The following is a 15,479-nucleotide window of genomic DNA, read 5'->3' as shown; positions in this document are numbered from 1 at the left end:
GATCTGCTGGCTTATCTGTACTCCCTTGTCTACACAGAGGGCTCTGAATTCTTTGAATTTTAATATTGTTTGCTTTGTAAATTGCTTTGCTACAGTGAATACTTTGAGAGGTTCCATGTAAAGTAAAGAATGGATGGTCAGCTGATTGATTGTAAGACGCCTTCCACAAAGTCAATTATTGCTGATCTGCTTATTTACAGTAATTGTGCCAGTAACAGCCAGGGACCATAAAAGATACGCTCTCCAGAATACGAGCATCGAGGCAAACAGACGACAGAGGCATTCAGCAGGCACAAGTGATTGATGGGAGGCCTAAGCGGCTGGTGAGCTGATGAACTCGGCTAGTTTGGTGGGCTGCTGGAAAGCCCCCTACCCAATGAAAACCAGGTTTCTTTTTTTTCCCATCATTGTATGTAATTCCCATCTACAGTATAAGTTTTCCAATGAAATACAGAGACTGTCCACAATGTGCTAACCGAAGTCTATCATCATTTATTCTCTCCTTGACTGACTGTTACATTTTTCTTTATCCTTGACTAATGCTTTTAATCGGTATGTGTCATCTCTTATTGTTATATTGCAAATACTATTCATTTAAAATTAATTTACAATAAGATGTTTCATTTAATTTTTCCTAAAGGTAATTCTAAATCTACTTGTTTTTTATTCAATGCCTTCCATGCCAATTTATCCAGCAGTCTCATTAACCAGTATATGTTTATGCCCTGGAATCTATATTAACCTCATTAATACTTCATTCATGTATAATCATGTTATTACATCTTGTATTTCTAAAATCAAATCTTCTCTATTAGTCGGTTTCCCAGATTCTAATGCTAGGAAGACTATGAACACTACTGAATTTCGGTAGCTCTATGGCTTTTATAGCTAGAGTGATGTCAGGGTGGCCCCGCCTCCTTGGGCGCCATCCAAAAAGAGGAACATTTAAAGATCATTTGAAGAGAAAGTGCATAAATGAGTTCAAATACAACAAACACAACAATATGTAAAAATACAAAGTGACACATAATAGACGCATAGCATTACTGTGCGTTACAATAAAATCAAACAAATGTTTCTACACCCAAAAGACAGTTTGGCTTCTCAAAAGATGCTTGTTTCCTTTCATCAGCCTGTGTAAAAGTCGTTATGTCCAAATGTCCAATTATTTTGCCCATGGATACTTTTTCTTCATAACATTATGCTAGGAAGACGATAAACACTACTGAATTTCAGTAGCTCTATGGCTTTTATAGCTAGAGTGATGTCAGGGTGGCCCCGCCTCCTTGGGCGCCATCCAAAAAGAGGAACATTTAAAGATCATTTGAAGAAAAATCATTTAAATGAGTTCACATACAGCATTATGCAAAAATACAATGCATAGCTTTACTGTGTGTTGTAATAAGATGAAACAAATATTTTTACACCCAAAAGACAATTTGGCTTCTCAAAAGATGCTTGTTTCCTTTCATCAGCCTGTGTAAAAGTCGTTATGTCCAAATGTCCAATTATTTTGCTCATGGATGCTTTTTCTTCATAACTCTTTTCCTTGTGGCAGTGCGTTTTTTTATTTTTATTTATTTTTTTGTTTTTGTTTTTTTGGAGTCCAAAGTCTGAATAATAAAGCAAACTGATCAGGAGCACAGGGCTATAGCTTCTTTATCTAGCAGGGCCCGATGACTTCCCATATCATTGTAGCTTTATTAGGACAAAGTCTAGGGGCCCGTACACAATACCATGTTCTTGTTTAAAAACACAGATATTAATCTTTGTGCTTACCTTTCATCCACACTACCCTGGCATTTTTAACCCTAAAACCTTTCTCCTCATTCAGATATTTTAAAAAATGGTGGTGTGACGTTTCAGTGTGGACGGGCAAAAAGAAGATTTTTGAAAACACAGACTCCATTGCACTCTTGTTGGTTCTTGCTTACTACATGGCTCTTCCCTGACTGGATCCTGCTCATTACTACATCTCATTCCTTGGTTGATCACCCTTCACAGAAGAAAAACAACTTCCGACATAGCAGGCACAGAAGAAATGGATTCCATGGTTGAAATGATTTAGTTGGAATACTGATGTATTGTAGCCTTTATCTTTAAGGGAAGCCATATTGTGTACTGTTGTCAGAGTCACGACTCACGTTTCTAGGGGTGTGGTTTCAAGGGGCCATGACCTTGATTTAATCAAGAACTGGTATGAAAGCTCCGCCTTCACTATGAGCCTTATCAGAGTTGTGAATAAACCCCTTAATTTCATTTTGACCTATTGTAATTAATTAAGTCAGACTGGTGTATTGTACAATAAAATAAAATAACAAAGAGGTTATAATAAAAAATAAAGTAAAAATATACTAACAAAAACTGCCCAAAAGGTTGCCTAAATAGGTAAAGCTGGGCTTTAAATTATTTAACTAATTGCGTCGATCTCAGTGCAGGAGGAAGACTGGTTGAAATGCTCGATCCCCACACATTTTTATCCTAGAGCAAGGGACAGAAAGAAAGACTTGTTGGCTGGATGTGGCCGAGATGTGGACCTGGGCCACCAGTTGCACAGGGTTGGCAGTGGCATGGAGCCTTCCCGTACAGCTGGGGCTTATGGGGGGTGGAATGTGGTGTAGCGGGTCCACAGATCACATCAAAGAGCCCACTTTTTAAAATAAATAGAGAGAGAGGCGTGGTATGTGTGGTCAGAACCGGTTCCCGGGTGAATTTGTGATGCAGCCGGTCCTCGCTTAAGTGCACAGGTGAGGAGTCGTCCACATCCGTAATTGGCGCCGAGAGCTGCTAATTGCCACATCTAATCCATGTCCCGATGATAAATAGAAGCGTGAGGAGGCTAGGGGAAGAAAGGAAGGAAAAAAAAAGAAAAAAGTGAATGGAGGTTAAGAGAAGAGAGGAGGACGGCAGGAAGCAAGGAGAGGAAAGCCAGTGCAAGAGAGAAAGAAGAGCGAGCAAGTGCAGCTGAGCTGTGAGCCTGGGTGTTTGGCCGGCACCCGAGGAGCAGTCGATTGTGGTCGCTCCTGATGAGCATTTTATGAAGAGCGGGAGTGACCGGAAGAAGGATGGGCACGGAAGGCAGCGGGAGTCGTGAAAGCCTAAGCATGAGTGCCCTGGTTGCTGGGTAGCCCAAGTCGCGGTTTGGTGGAGTCTACCGGAGCCAGGGATCGGTGAGGCGAACAAACCAGGCAGGAGAAGACTGAGAGAAAGTCAGCTGCAGGTAGGGTGGCTCCCTTGGTGCATAGCCTGGACGGGAGAAGCAGGGGAGTCACCAGCAGTAGAAAGGCACCAGGCTTTGTTTTAAAGAGATTGCTTCATGCCATTGTTTTAACCTCATTGTTTTAAAGGATTGTTTTTTTTTTTTCTATTGTGTTTTTTTAACCTCCACCTTTTCACTCGTTTTTATGGATTGTTTATTTAATGAAGATTTTTATAGCACTGAACTACTGTATTTATTTGAATTTATTTAATGAAGATTTTTATAGCACTGCACTATTTATTTGAACACTTTGTTTTTTCATCTTGTTGGTTTTAATAAAAGCACTTTTGCACCATCCCCTTACTTCATTGTGCCTCACTGCCTAGCTCATAGGTGACATTACTGACTGTGTCGGATTCAAGGGCTCCCAGAAGTGAGATGGAAGCATGGAGTGAATCATCACACTGGATCTCAGGGCTTAACTTGTAGTGTAATGGTGCAAGAGATCCACAATGTATTGAGGAGCCTGACCAGGCAAGTATTTTGACGACACGTTACAAGAGCTGAAAAGCAATGCAAGTGACAAGAAGTGTTACAGCTGGTCCATCACTTTTCTGTGTGGATCATTTTCAAGTGATGAACCAGCTGTAGGGCGGCACGGTGGCACAGTGGGTAGCGCTGCTGCCTCGCAGTTAGGAGACCTGGGTTCGCTTCCCGGGTCCTCCCTGCGTGGAGTTTGCATGTTCTCCCCGTGTCTGCGTGGGTTTCCTCCGGGCGCTCCAGTTTCCTCCCTACAGTCCAAAGACATGCAGGTTAGGTGGATTGGCGGTTCTAAGTTGGCCTTAATGTGTGCTTGGTGTGTGGGTGTGTTTGTGTGTGTCCTGCGGTGGGTTGGCACCCTGCCCAGGATTGGTTCCTGCCTTGTGCCCTGTGTTGGCTGGGATTGGCTCCAGCAGACCTCTGTGACCCTGTATTCGGATTCAGCGGGTTTGAAAATGGATGGATGGATGGAACCAGCTGTAACACTTCTTGTCTCCTGCAGCGCTTTTTAGCTCTTATAACGCGCTCTGCTGCATTCAAGCTCCATTTACCTATAACTCAGTGCCCCATCAAAATACTGATGTGAAAACAGTGCTACATGATATAAAACATAGTTCCCTAATGGGTAAGAGCTGTTTGGATGGTTTCCTAAGTGTTACTCAAGCTACACTTTAACATCTCACATTCATTTGTTTTCCCTATTGAAACATATTGGGTGAAACTGAAGTGGAGGAGGAAGACTGATGAAATGCTTGATCCCCACACAAGAGCAAGGGACAGAAAGAAGGCCTTGTTTGCTGGATCTCAGGGTTCAACTAGTAGTGTAATGGTGCAGGAGATCCAAAATGTATGGAGGAGCCTGACCAGCCAGCGCTCTATAAGTGAGTAAGAGGACTTTATATTGCATCCTGAAGTATACTGCAAAGAGAATAAGAAGAAATATGAGTCCACTTATATGAGCATGTTAAAAGCCTGCCAGCTGTGTTTTGAATGGTCTGAAGGTGAGTTAAACCAGATTTGCTTAGACAGGTATAAAGAGAGTTATGAAAATCAATGAGAGATGAGGATAAAGCATCAATTTGAATTTCCATCTCAGCCTTGGAAACAACAGTCCTTAACTTGAATGAGGTTCTGAAATGAAAAAAGCAGGAGAGACTTAGGGACCTCACATGGGCATCACAATTCATGGATTGATCGAAAACAACTTCTAAGTTGTGTAGAGAGATCTGAGAGAAGCTAAAAAGTGATCAAAGGGGCGAAAATTAGAAGGTCTGTTTTCTGAAAGTTTAGCTTTAAGTTGTTGGCTAAAAACTATTCATTAATCTCAGTCAGACAATCAACAAGACAATCAAACTTGTATTGTTGTATAATGTGAGTTTGCTCTTCTTGTATTGCCTGGCTTTCAACTTATTGCCTGTTTTTTGACATTGATTTTTGCCTCTTGTGTGGGTTTTGGTTGCTTCTGTTTATTTTCATATTCTGTTGTTTTGCCGCTTGCCTGATTTTCCCGGTTTACTCATGAAATTCATTTATCTGATTTTGTGCTGAATCAGGACAATGGTGATTGCTGAGTTGCCTACCTGTAGGCATCTAATTTGTGTTTTGTGCAATTTTTTTGAAATCGTAGTCAAGTGACTACTCACACTGCACACTATAGTCGCTAGTTATATATGTGCTCAAACTTCACAAGCCCGTTTAATCCGACTGACATACCACCAATTATATGTGTAGAGTGCACACTCACTGCAGCCACTGCACGATACATTTCAAGAAATTTGATGTTGGCATCAGAAAAAGCAGACTGCTCACACTACAAGACAGGCGACTGAAACTTCTGACATGACGGAAATTTGCCTGATTGTACAATAACCCAATCAGGAGAAGCAATCGAGCATCACAACTACTCTCATAGTGCAATGTGAAATGGCGACTCAGAAAGTCAGTCAGGGACTGCAAAACAGGCTTAAATTCATGCCAAAACGGTACAGTGTATGCCTGGTTAACGGCAACTAGGCTGCACACATGTCCGGTGTAGGCCGATCGATTACATCTTGTATGTTTTTATTCATTGAAGTTTGTATGAAAATATTTTTGTAAGTGATGTGTAAATGCTGGTGTGGTAAAAACAGCATTTGTAAATGAAAATGTAGTAGTGTGGATGTAGCATAAGAGTATTAAGAGAAAGGGAGGAGGGTGGGGATGGAGAAAGTGAGAGAATATTAACCTCCTCAGCGTTAGGTTGACCCCCAGAAAAATGAGCCAAAAATGCTATTAGGTGTATAAGAAACATGTAAATACCAAACTGTCAGCATCAACATGTTATTGTTGTCATTATATTGAACTGAGTTTAGACAGGATGAGTATTGAATATCCTCAACTACAAGAGATCACGGTTCAGTCTCCACATTTGCCATTGTAAGAGAGGATGGGAACTGACTGCCAAGATGGATGGAGCTTTACCCAGTTGAGAGGCCTTTAGAGTACAATGGACAATCTTATAACAACATGATGGTTGGCCGTATTCCCCCTATTGGCTCTCCCATGTAGGACAAGCATGGGAGTTTAATTACCACTGGACGGCCATGCCGGGTTTCATGTGTGCCACCAGGGGGAGAAGAAGAGAGGGTGCCACCTTACTTTAAAAAGGTTCCACCAGACCCCCTGGGTGTGCGGCTGCGGTGCCAGAAATACTCCCAGGTCCAGGATCAAAGAGGTTGCTCTGCTTTACCCAAGGAGTCAGAGTCGGGTGTGGAGGAAGGACAAAACTGACCAAGAGAGGAGAGGGTGACACTTTATTGTACTTGTTATTTAATGAACGGCATCAAATTAATTTATTTGAATTTGGGACTGGGGCAGTGCAATTGTGTCTAGGGTTTGGGACAATGTGACTCCCAACAGTGGCCTCATCAAAAACAATAAACACTTGCTAATAACTGGAAATTGAGGTCTGCACAAATTATCAACCACTAACATGTACAAAATAACATCGATTCAAGATCTGAAGGTCCTTCAACTACACCATATGGAATTTTTTTCTGTGTATCTAAAACTCTCTTTGAAATATCCAGTCCATAGCTGGCCTACTCAACCACACATCCACAGTGGTCCAACTTGGAATCCCCAGTCACCCTGATGCATGTCTTTGGGGTTTAATCCTAGCCATTACTCATAAATTCATTCAATGCACAATTAACTTTAACATCAACCAGTAAGAATCAACAAATGCAATAAATCCTTACAGATTACCAGCCACTGCGGCTTTGATCTTCCATACCTGGTCATCTAACGACTGTCCACCCAGAGAACTACAATAGTAACCTTAAAAGTAGACGGAGGTCCCGCCTGGCCAGCCTAAAAAACCACAAAAAGCCATGGAGGTGCAGTCTGCTAATTCCTCCCCCGCTCCATGACTAGGATTTGCTCACATTTCAGCACAAAAGGCTGGCAGTCCTGCAAAGCTCGACATGGTGGTCAGGTCTTGAAGCACCCACCCGGCCCCAGCCCCCATCATTTGCATTATTTAACAGGAGACTGTTTTCACATGATAAATCAGAGCAACACCTTCACGTCTCTGGCAGTGGGGGGTTTCAGTACAGTAGAGCATTTCAATGATATCTCACCTCCTAACCTCCAGCTCCACCTCTCAGTGCTCAGCTCTATCCTCACCTCGTCTCTGCCTCGAAGCTCTAATCCCTAAACTGTGATGACTCGCCGTCCTCGCTTGAAGTGCCGTTTGCACCTCCATCTTCAGCCACAATTTACCATCTGCTTTCTGAATCTGCCTACCCAGCCCAGGTCCATTGGGAGCTTTGGCTGTAGCCTGCTGTAGCAAAGGACAACTGTATTTTTAATGTCTTCAGGACTTACAGTGTTCACTCCGAAGTGTCGGCCTGGATTCCACACAGCAGCTCAGAATGAAATTGACTTATTTATTCAAAGATATACACCTGCATTTGAATAGGCGCATTGTATATGTGTGTGTGGCCTCAGGTCATTAACACACACTTCTTATTAACTCAGGACACAACTGACTCTTAGTTATTACTAACAAATGTTTCTGTGTGCGGAATGACTACTATAGTAAGCATGCATCTCTTTCGCTTTTTAAACATCCCATAATATGTGCTCTCATGCATGCTGGGAGGTGCACCATGAAATGTGAGCCATGTCTCTTAATTATTGTTGTCTCTCTAACACCTGCCCTATCTGCACCTTGTGAGGGGCAGACATTGCTCTGGGATAGAAGGCCAGCCATCATGAGGCTGACTAAAGCTCACTCATACCAGGCCGCTTAGAAGGCTGGCGCATCACAGGGTTCAAACTCACTCACTTGTGCACTCACTCACTTCGCTCACACACTTGCTCACTCACTCACTAATTTACTGTATATACTCAGACATTCACTCACTCACTCACTCACTCACTCATTTATATACTCAGACGTTCACTCACTCACTCCCTCACTCACTCACTTGTGCACTCACTCACTAACTCACTCATTTATATACTCACTCACTCCCTCACTCACTCACTCACTCACTCACTCCTCACTCACTAACTCACTCATTTATATACTCAGACATTCACTCACTCCCTCACTCACTCATTTATATACTCAGACGTTCACTCACTCCCTCACTCACTTGTGCACTCACTAACTCACTCACATGCTTGTTCACTCACTCATTCATATACTTAGACATTCATTCACTCACTCACTCACTCATTCATATTCTCAGACACTTACTCACTCCTTCACTCTTTCACACACTTGCTCAATCACTCACTCACACAGTCACTCGCTCACTCAGACACGTGTGCACTCACTCACTTATTCACAAACTCAGATAAGCAGTCACTTATTCATTTACACGCTTGCTCACTCACTCACTCACTTACTCATTTACACTTGCCATAATTCACTCACTCACTCACTCACTCACTCACTCACTCACTCACTTGTGCACTACTCACTAACTCACTCATTTATATACTCAGACATTCACTCACTCCCTCACTCACTAACTCACTCACTCACCAACTTGTGCACTCCTCACTAACTCACTCATTCATATACTCAGACTTTCACTCACTCCCTCACTCACTTGTGCACTCACTAACTCACTCACATGCTTGTTCACTCACTCATTCATATACTTAGACATTCATTCACTCACTCACTCACTCATTCATATTCTCAGACACTTACTCACTCCTTCACTCTTTCACACACTTGCTCAATCACTCACTCACACAGTCACTCGCTCACTCAGACACGTGTGCACTCACTCACTTATTCACAAACTCAGATAAGCAGTCACTTATTCATTTACACGCTTGCTCACTCACTCACTCACTTACTCATTTACACTTGCCATAATTCACTCACTCACTCCACCAATTTCTGTAGAGACAAGCACCGTCTCACCACGTGGGTCATTTTTTGACCCTTGCGTGTGTCCAGCAGCTCCCACCACATTGTAATCCTCACTTTAGCCACTCTTAATGGCCACGGCTTTAACATATCCAGAAGGCGTTCCTTGCTTTTTCTACTTTCTGCCTGTTCTAACCAGTAGAGCTCTCCACTTCCATGAGTCCTCTGCCTCACATTGCTCAGCTTTAAGTGATGTCACCCAGTGTTCACCCTCAGCGCACTCCAGACACACAGCATGGTGTTAATTAAAGCAGGAGAGCAGCGGCCTAAAGGGGTGAGGCTAATCAGAGTCACTGCTTTAACATTTAAAATCAGATTAACCCGGTGAACCAGCACTGGGCTTTGAGGGGATGGTCAGCTCAGAGGCTCCCAACTTTCTTCTTTGTTTAATCAGATTAGGTCAGAAGGGCCAAGCGGAGGATCAAAGTGAAAGAGTTCTTGTTGATTTGTGTGTTGTTTGGAATCTCAGTCTATTATGCCACAAACAAAAAAAAAACAAAGTCCTTCATCCAAATTCTGGGACAGACAAAACATCAGCAGCAGCAGCTGGGGGATTAGGCTTTCTACATTTCAGAGGATGAACGTCTTAACCCCCCGGGGGGTCCGGCTATCTTAAGAGCTTCAGTTTGGCATCCCCAGGACAAAAAAAAAAAAAACAAAACACAGAACAGGTTACTTAAAGACAAATAAACAGACTGCAAAGGTGCTACAGAATATAAAACATATACAGTACAGGAGATAGTGCTTGATTTGTTTCAAGGGAAAATTAAGTTTTACAGAATTTCAATAAATATAGAGATATTAGAACAAACAACAACAGCAACTCCTCTCAAACACGCACAAGAATTACAAGCAAGTGGAAAAAGGTCAGCTTTGGGAGAGGAGCAGTCAGTGTGAGGCACTATAAAGGCACATCGCCATTGGAGCCCCAAAGGAGCCCCAGCAGTGTTTCTTGACAGACCTCTGCTTAAGAATTCATCGGCTAAAAATCCTCAGTGCTGGAAAGTCAAAGAGAGGATGTGCAGTGTTGTTCTTGATGGCACTCAGTTTTGTCTTCACTCCCTCCACTACGATTACTTCAAATTTTTAAATGAGGGCGTGTGTCCATAGGGAGCTACAAAAAAGACGAAGAATTGAATCCCTTCAGATGGGGTCTCTAGAAGACAATATTATTTAGTGTTTTTACAATTGGTTACATGCATTACTCAATACAGGGGTCACCTTTTCCAAACTTCCCACCTAGTAAAGAGAATGTCAGTCTAAGGGTGCAAACCAATGGATCAAAATTAATTTGATTGCATTTGATGATTTCAGCGTCCAATGTGAACGAATAAACTTCTCATTCAAACTCCATATGCATATCCACACCTCATTTTGGAAATGTTAATGGTAAATTTCGCAGTTTGCTTTACACAGAGAACCATAAACACTTAGAATAAGCTATCAAGTAGTGTGGTAGACAGCAGGACTTTAGGGACTTTCAAAACTCGACCTTACGTTATTTTAGAAGAATTAAGTGGATACCACTGGCGAGCTTTGTTGGGCTGAATGGCCTGTTCTCGTCCAGATTGCTCTAATGCCAACACACTGTTTTCAAAACTTAGAACAATTTTGAGTTCTACAGTGGGATGCAAAAGTTTGGGCAACCTTGTTAATAGTCATTATTTTCCTGTATAAATCGTTGGTTGTTACGATAAAAAATGTCAGTTAAATATATCATATAGGAGACACCCACAGTGATATTTGAGAAGTGAAATGAAGTTTATTGGATTTACAGAAAGTGTGCAATAATTGTTCAAACAAAATCAGGCAGGTGCATAAATTTGGGCACCGTTGTCATTTTATTGATTCCAAAACTTTTAGAACTAATTATTGGAACTCAAATTGGCTTGGTAAGCTCAGTGACCCCTGACCTACATACACAGGTGAATCCTATAATGAGAAAGAGTATTTAAGGGGGTCAATTGTAAGTTTCCCTCCTCCTTTAATTTTCTCTGAAGAGTAGCAACATGGGGGTCACAAAACAACTCTCAAATGACCTGAAGACAAAGATTGTTCACCATCATGGTTTAGGGGAAGGATACAGAAAGCTGTCCCAGAGATTTAAGCTGTCTGTTTCCACAGTTAGGAACATATTGAGGAAATGGAAGACCACAGGCTCAGTTCAAGTTAAGGCTCGAAGTGGCAGACTAAGAAAGATTTCGGATAGACAGAAGCGACGAATGGTGAGAACAGTCAGAGTCAACCCACAGACCAGCACCAAAGACCTACAACATCATCTTGCAGCAGATGGAGTCACTGTGCATCGTTCAACCATTCGGCACACTTTACACAAGGAGATGCTGTATGCGAGAGTGATGCAGAGGAAGCACAAACAGAGCCGCTTGAGGTATGCTCAAGCACATTTGGACAAGCCAGCTTCATTTTGGAATAAGGTGCTGTGGACTGATGAAACTAAAATTGAGTTATTTGGGCATAACAAGGGGTTATGCATGGAGGAAAAAGAACACAGCATTCCAAGAAAAACACCTGCTACCTACAGTAAAATATGGTGGTGGTTCCATCATGCTGTGGGGCTGTGTGGCCAGTGCAGGGACTGGGAATCTTGTCAAAGTTGAGGGACGCATGGATTCCACTCAGTATCAGCAGATTCTGGAGACCAATGTCCAGGAATCAGTGACAAAGCTGAAGCTGCGGCGGGGCTGGATCTTTCAACAAGACAACGACCCGAAACACTGCTCAAAATCCACTAAGGCATTCATGCAGAGGAACAAGTACAACGTTCTGGAATGGCCATCTCAGTCCCCAGACCTGAATATAATTGAAAATCTGTGGTGTGAGTTAAAGAGAGCTGTCCATGCTCGGAAGCCATCAAACCTGAATGAACTAGAGATGTTTTGTAAAGAGGAATGGTCCAAAATACCTTCAACCACAATCCAGACTCTCATTGGAACCTACAGGAAGCGTTTAGAGGCTGTAATTTCTGCAAAAGGCGGATCTACTAAATATTGATTTCATTTCTTTTTTGTGGTGCCCAAATTTATGCACCTGCCTGATTTTGTTTGAACAATTATTGCACACTTTCTGTAAATCCAATAAACTTCATTTCACTTCTCAAATATCACTGTGTGTGTCTCCTATATGATATATTTAACTGACATTTTTTATCGTAACAACCAACGATTTATGCAGGAAAATAATGACTATTAACAAGGTTGCCCAAACTTTTGCATCCCACTGTACATTATTTTGCAGAATACAGCATTGCCCCAGAACCATACCACCATAATAGTCAGTCACTCAGTCAGTCAGTCACTTTCCAACCCACTATAATAATAATAATAATAATAATAATAATAATACTAATAATGCATTTTATTTATTTGTAGGCGCCTTTCTAAACACTCAAGGACACCGAACAAAAGACAAAACACAGATTATTAACAAAAGTAAAATACAAAAGTTAAAATCAGACAGAGCAATTGTAATCAAAGAGAAAAAGCTGTCTTAAACAAATGAGTTTTAAGTTTAGGTTTGAAAGGTGAAAATCATTCAATATTTCTAAGCTCAGGTGGTGGTGAGTTCCAGAGCTGGGGAGCAAAGCAACTGAATGCTCTCCTCCCCATGGTGGTAAGATGGACGAACGGGACAGTCAAGTGGATGGATGAAGAGAATCTAAGGGTGCAGGAGGGAATGGCAACATGGAGGAGGTCAGACAAATATGGAGGGGAAAGGTTGTGGAGAGCCTTAAAAGTTAAGAGAAGAATTTTGAATTGAATTCGGAACTAAACTGGAAGCCAATGAAGCTGCTGCAAAACGGGAGTGATATGGTGAATAGAGTGGGGTCTAGTAATGATGTGGGCAGCTGAATTCTGGACCACTTGAATCTTATAAAAAGATCTGCAAGAAAGACCAAAGAAAAGGGAATTACAATAATCCAGATGAGAAGTGACAAGGCTATGAACAAGCAGTGGTGTGGGGAGTGAGTGAGGGGCGAATACGATTAATGTTACGCAGGTGGAAATATGCAGACCGGGAGATGTTATGGATGTGGGACTGAAAGCATCAAGTACTGTCAAGGATGACACCCAGACTCTTAACCTGTGGGGAAAGGAAGAGATAGAGGAATTATCGATAATTATCAATATCCTAACACAGGGTCACAGGGGTCTGCTGGAGCCAATCCCAGCCAGCATAGGGCACAAGGCAGGAACAAATCCCTGGGCAGGGCGCCAGCCCACCGCAGGGCACAGGCACCCATACACCCACACACCAAGCACACACCAGGGACAATTTAGGATGGCCAATGCACCTAACCTGCATGTCTTAGGACTGTGGGAGGAAACCCACGCAGAAACGGAGAGAACATGCAAACTCCATGCAAGGAGGACCCGGGAAGTGAACCCGGGTCTCCTTAGCAGTGAGGCAGCAGCACTACTACCACTGTGCCACCATGCTGCCCACCACCATAATAAATTTTGAAATTTTCAAAATAAATATGTTCAAGCTAGCATAAGACCAGACCACAGCTGATATTAGTTTTAGCTCTTGATCTTCCTAGGTCACACCTAGACAGGTGGGTGATTTATGCTGAATTTGTCACACGGTGGGACTGGGAATCCAGAAGTCACAATTGCTTCATTTGCAACCTCTTCAAGTGGGAAAATAAACATGGATGCCTCCATGAAAGCTGGCGTTTCATCAGCAAATGCTTACAAATAGTTCTATACTCCAGAGAGAAGAAGAAAATGATGAGCAAGAAAGGTATAAAAAATATGTTGCCATGTTTAAAAAAGATTTGTATGCTTGTGGCCACAATAAATAATACTATTTCTACTTGGAAGCTACAATTAAAACAATACACAAAGCAACCACTGAGCACAGCGCACAAACGGTAGTGCATATCAAGCTAACATCGGTCAGTCTGTTACTGTTCATTCTGGTAATGTTGATGTTTGTCCTCTCAGTATTCAGTATTATGTATGGATTGAGGTGATTCATTTAAACTAAATTATTTTAATAAATACATTAAACCTATACTGTGTTAGACTACTTACGGATTGCGTCGTTCGTTTGGATTGACGTCATAATCTGAAGTCTGATAAACTCAGACTTGAAAGATCAGGTTACTGATTACTCTGGTAATGCTAACATTTATCTTCTCAGTATTCATTATTATGTATGGACTAAGGTGATTAATTTTAACTAAAATCTTCTAATAAAAACATTTAACCTATAATGTATTAATGTACTTCCTGACTGTAGTGTATGTCGCTATTTTGGATTGGTGTCATAATCTGTGCAGTGGGCTGGCGCCCTGTCCAGGGTTTGTTTCCTGCCTTGCACCCTGTGTTGGCTGGGATTGGCTCCAGCAGACCCCCGTGACCCTGTAGTTAGGATATAGCGGGTTGGATAATGAATGGATGGATGTCATAATCTGAAGACGGATAAACTGAGAGTTGAGAGACTAGGCCCAAGTTGGTGTTTTCTGAGTCAGAGATCAGAAATTATGAGTTCTGAGTTATAGTCGAATGCAGCATTCAATTCAAATTGGGAAGTTGAAATTTGGAACACATCCACAAGTTGGATTTTCTACTTGGAAAGTCGTGGGCGTCTCACCAACACTAACCACAAAATCTAAAATAGCTGCACTGTGCATCAACAGAAAAGCTGTGGTATTATACCGTTGATCAGCAGTACTGTCTATGAGTGTCTCATTAAATCAGTCAGACACTCAGTACTGTCCAACCTCTATCTGTGGACATGTTGCTACTGTGTTTGGATGCGCTGTTATCAACTTGTTCGGTAGTTGTCTGTATTCCAAAAGAGCAACTTGTGCTTAACGAAAAACCATATCACTCTGGAAAGGGTTCTTTGTGTATGAAATTAGTCCTTTGGACTTTGAAAAACTTTCTAAAATGTGGACACAACAGAAATCTTTAACGCATGGTACGCTTACTAGCAAGATACTAACAGATCAAGAAAACTGAACTTAGTGGTAGCAACACAATAGGTGTACACAGTTAATACAAGAAACAAACGATCCACAAAATGGGATTGGGCTCGATATGAATGACAGCCAAAAGTGACTAACATAACAGTGTTTTGAGTTTACATACTTTATAGTGCAATAGCAACTAATAATAATAAGAAGAAGAAGAAGAAGAAAAAGAAGAAGAATAACATAGTCAATACAAGCAGGTTATCCTAGAGGCATCTGTATTGGTTTTCCGAATGTTTTACTGGATCACAGTCAACTCGTGTGTGTTGTCATTCCCATCTCAAACATCCATCTTTCAAGGTCAG

General features: G+C 41.8%; 1 long non-coding RNA gene across 1 annotated transcript in view; it reads right to left on the bottom strand.

The window, feature by feature from the left end:
• Positions 1 to 8,959: 8,959 nt before the first annotated feature.
• LOC120529734 overlaps positions 8,960 to 15,479 on the bottom strand; it is a 31,880-nt gene continuing 25,360 nt past the window's right edge. Inside the window, exon 3 of the long non-coding RNA XR_005633796.1 lies at positions 8,960 to 10,287. This is a non-coding gene — a long non-coding RNA (uncharacterized LOC120529734). The remainder of the gene's footprint in view (positions 10,288 to 15,479) is intronic.

The sequence above is a fragment of the Polypterus senegalus genome, chromosome 5, assembly GCF_016835505.1.
Source record: "Polypterus senegalus isolate Bchr_013 chromosome 5, ASM1683550v1, whole genome shotgun sequence".
NCBI classification, from domain to species: domain Eukaryota; kingdom Metazoa; phylum Chordata; class Cladistia; order Polypteriformes; family Polypteridae; genus Polypterus; species Polypterus senegalus.
The sequence above is the reverse complement of the archived record's forward strand: the minus strand, read 5'-3'. Positions and strand labels throughout refer to the sequence as shown.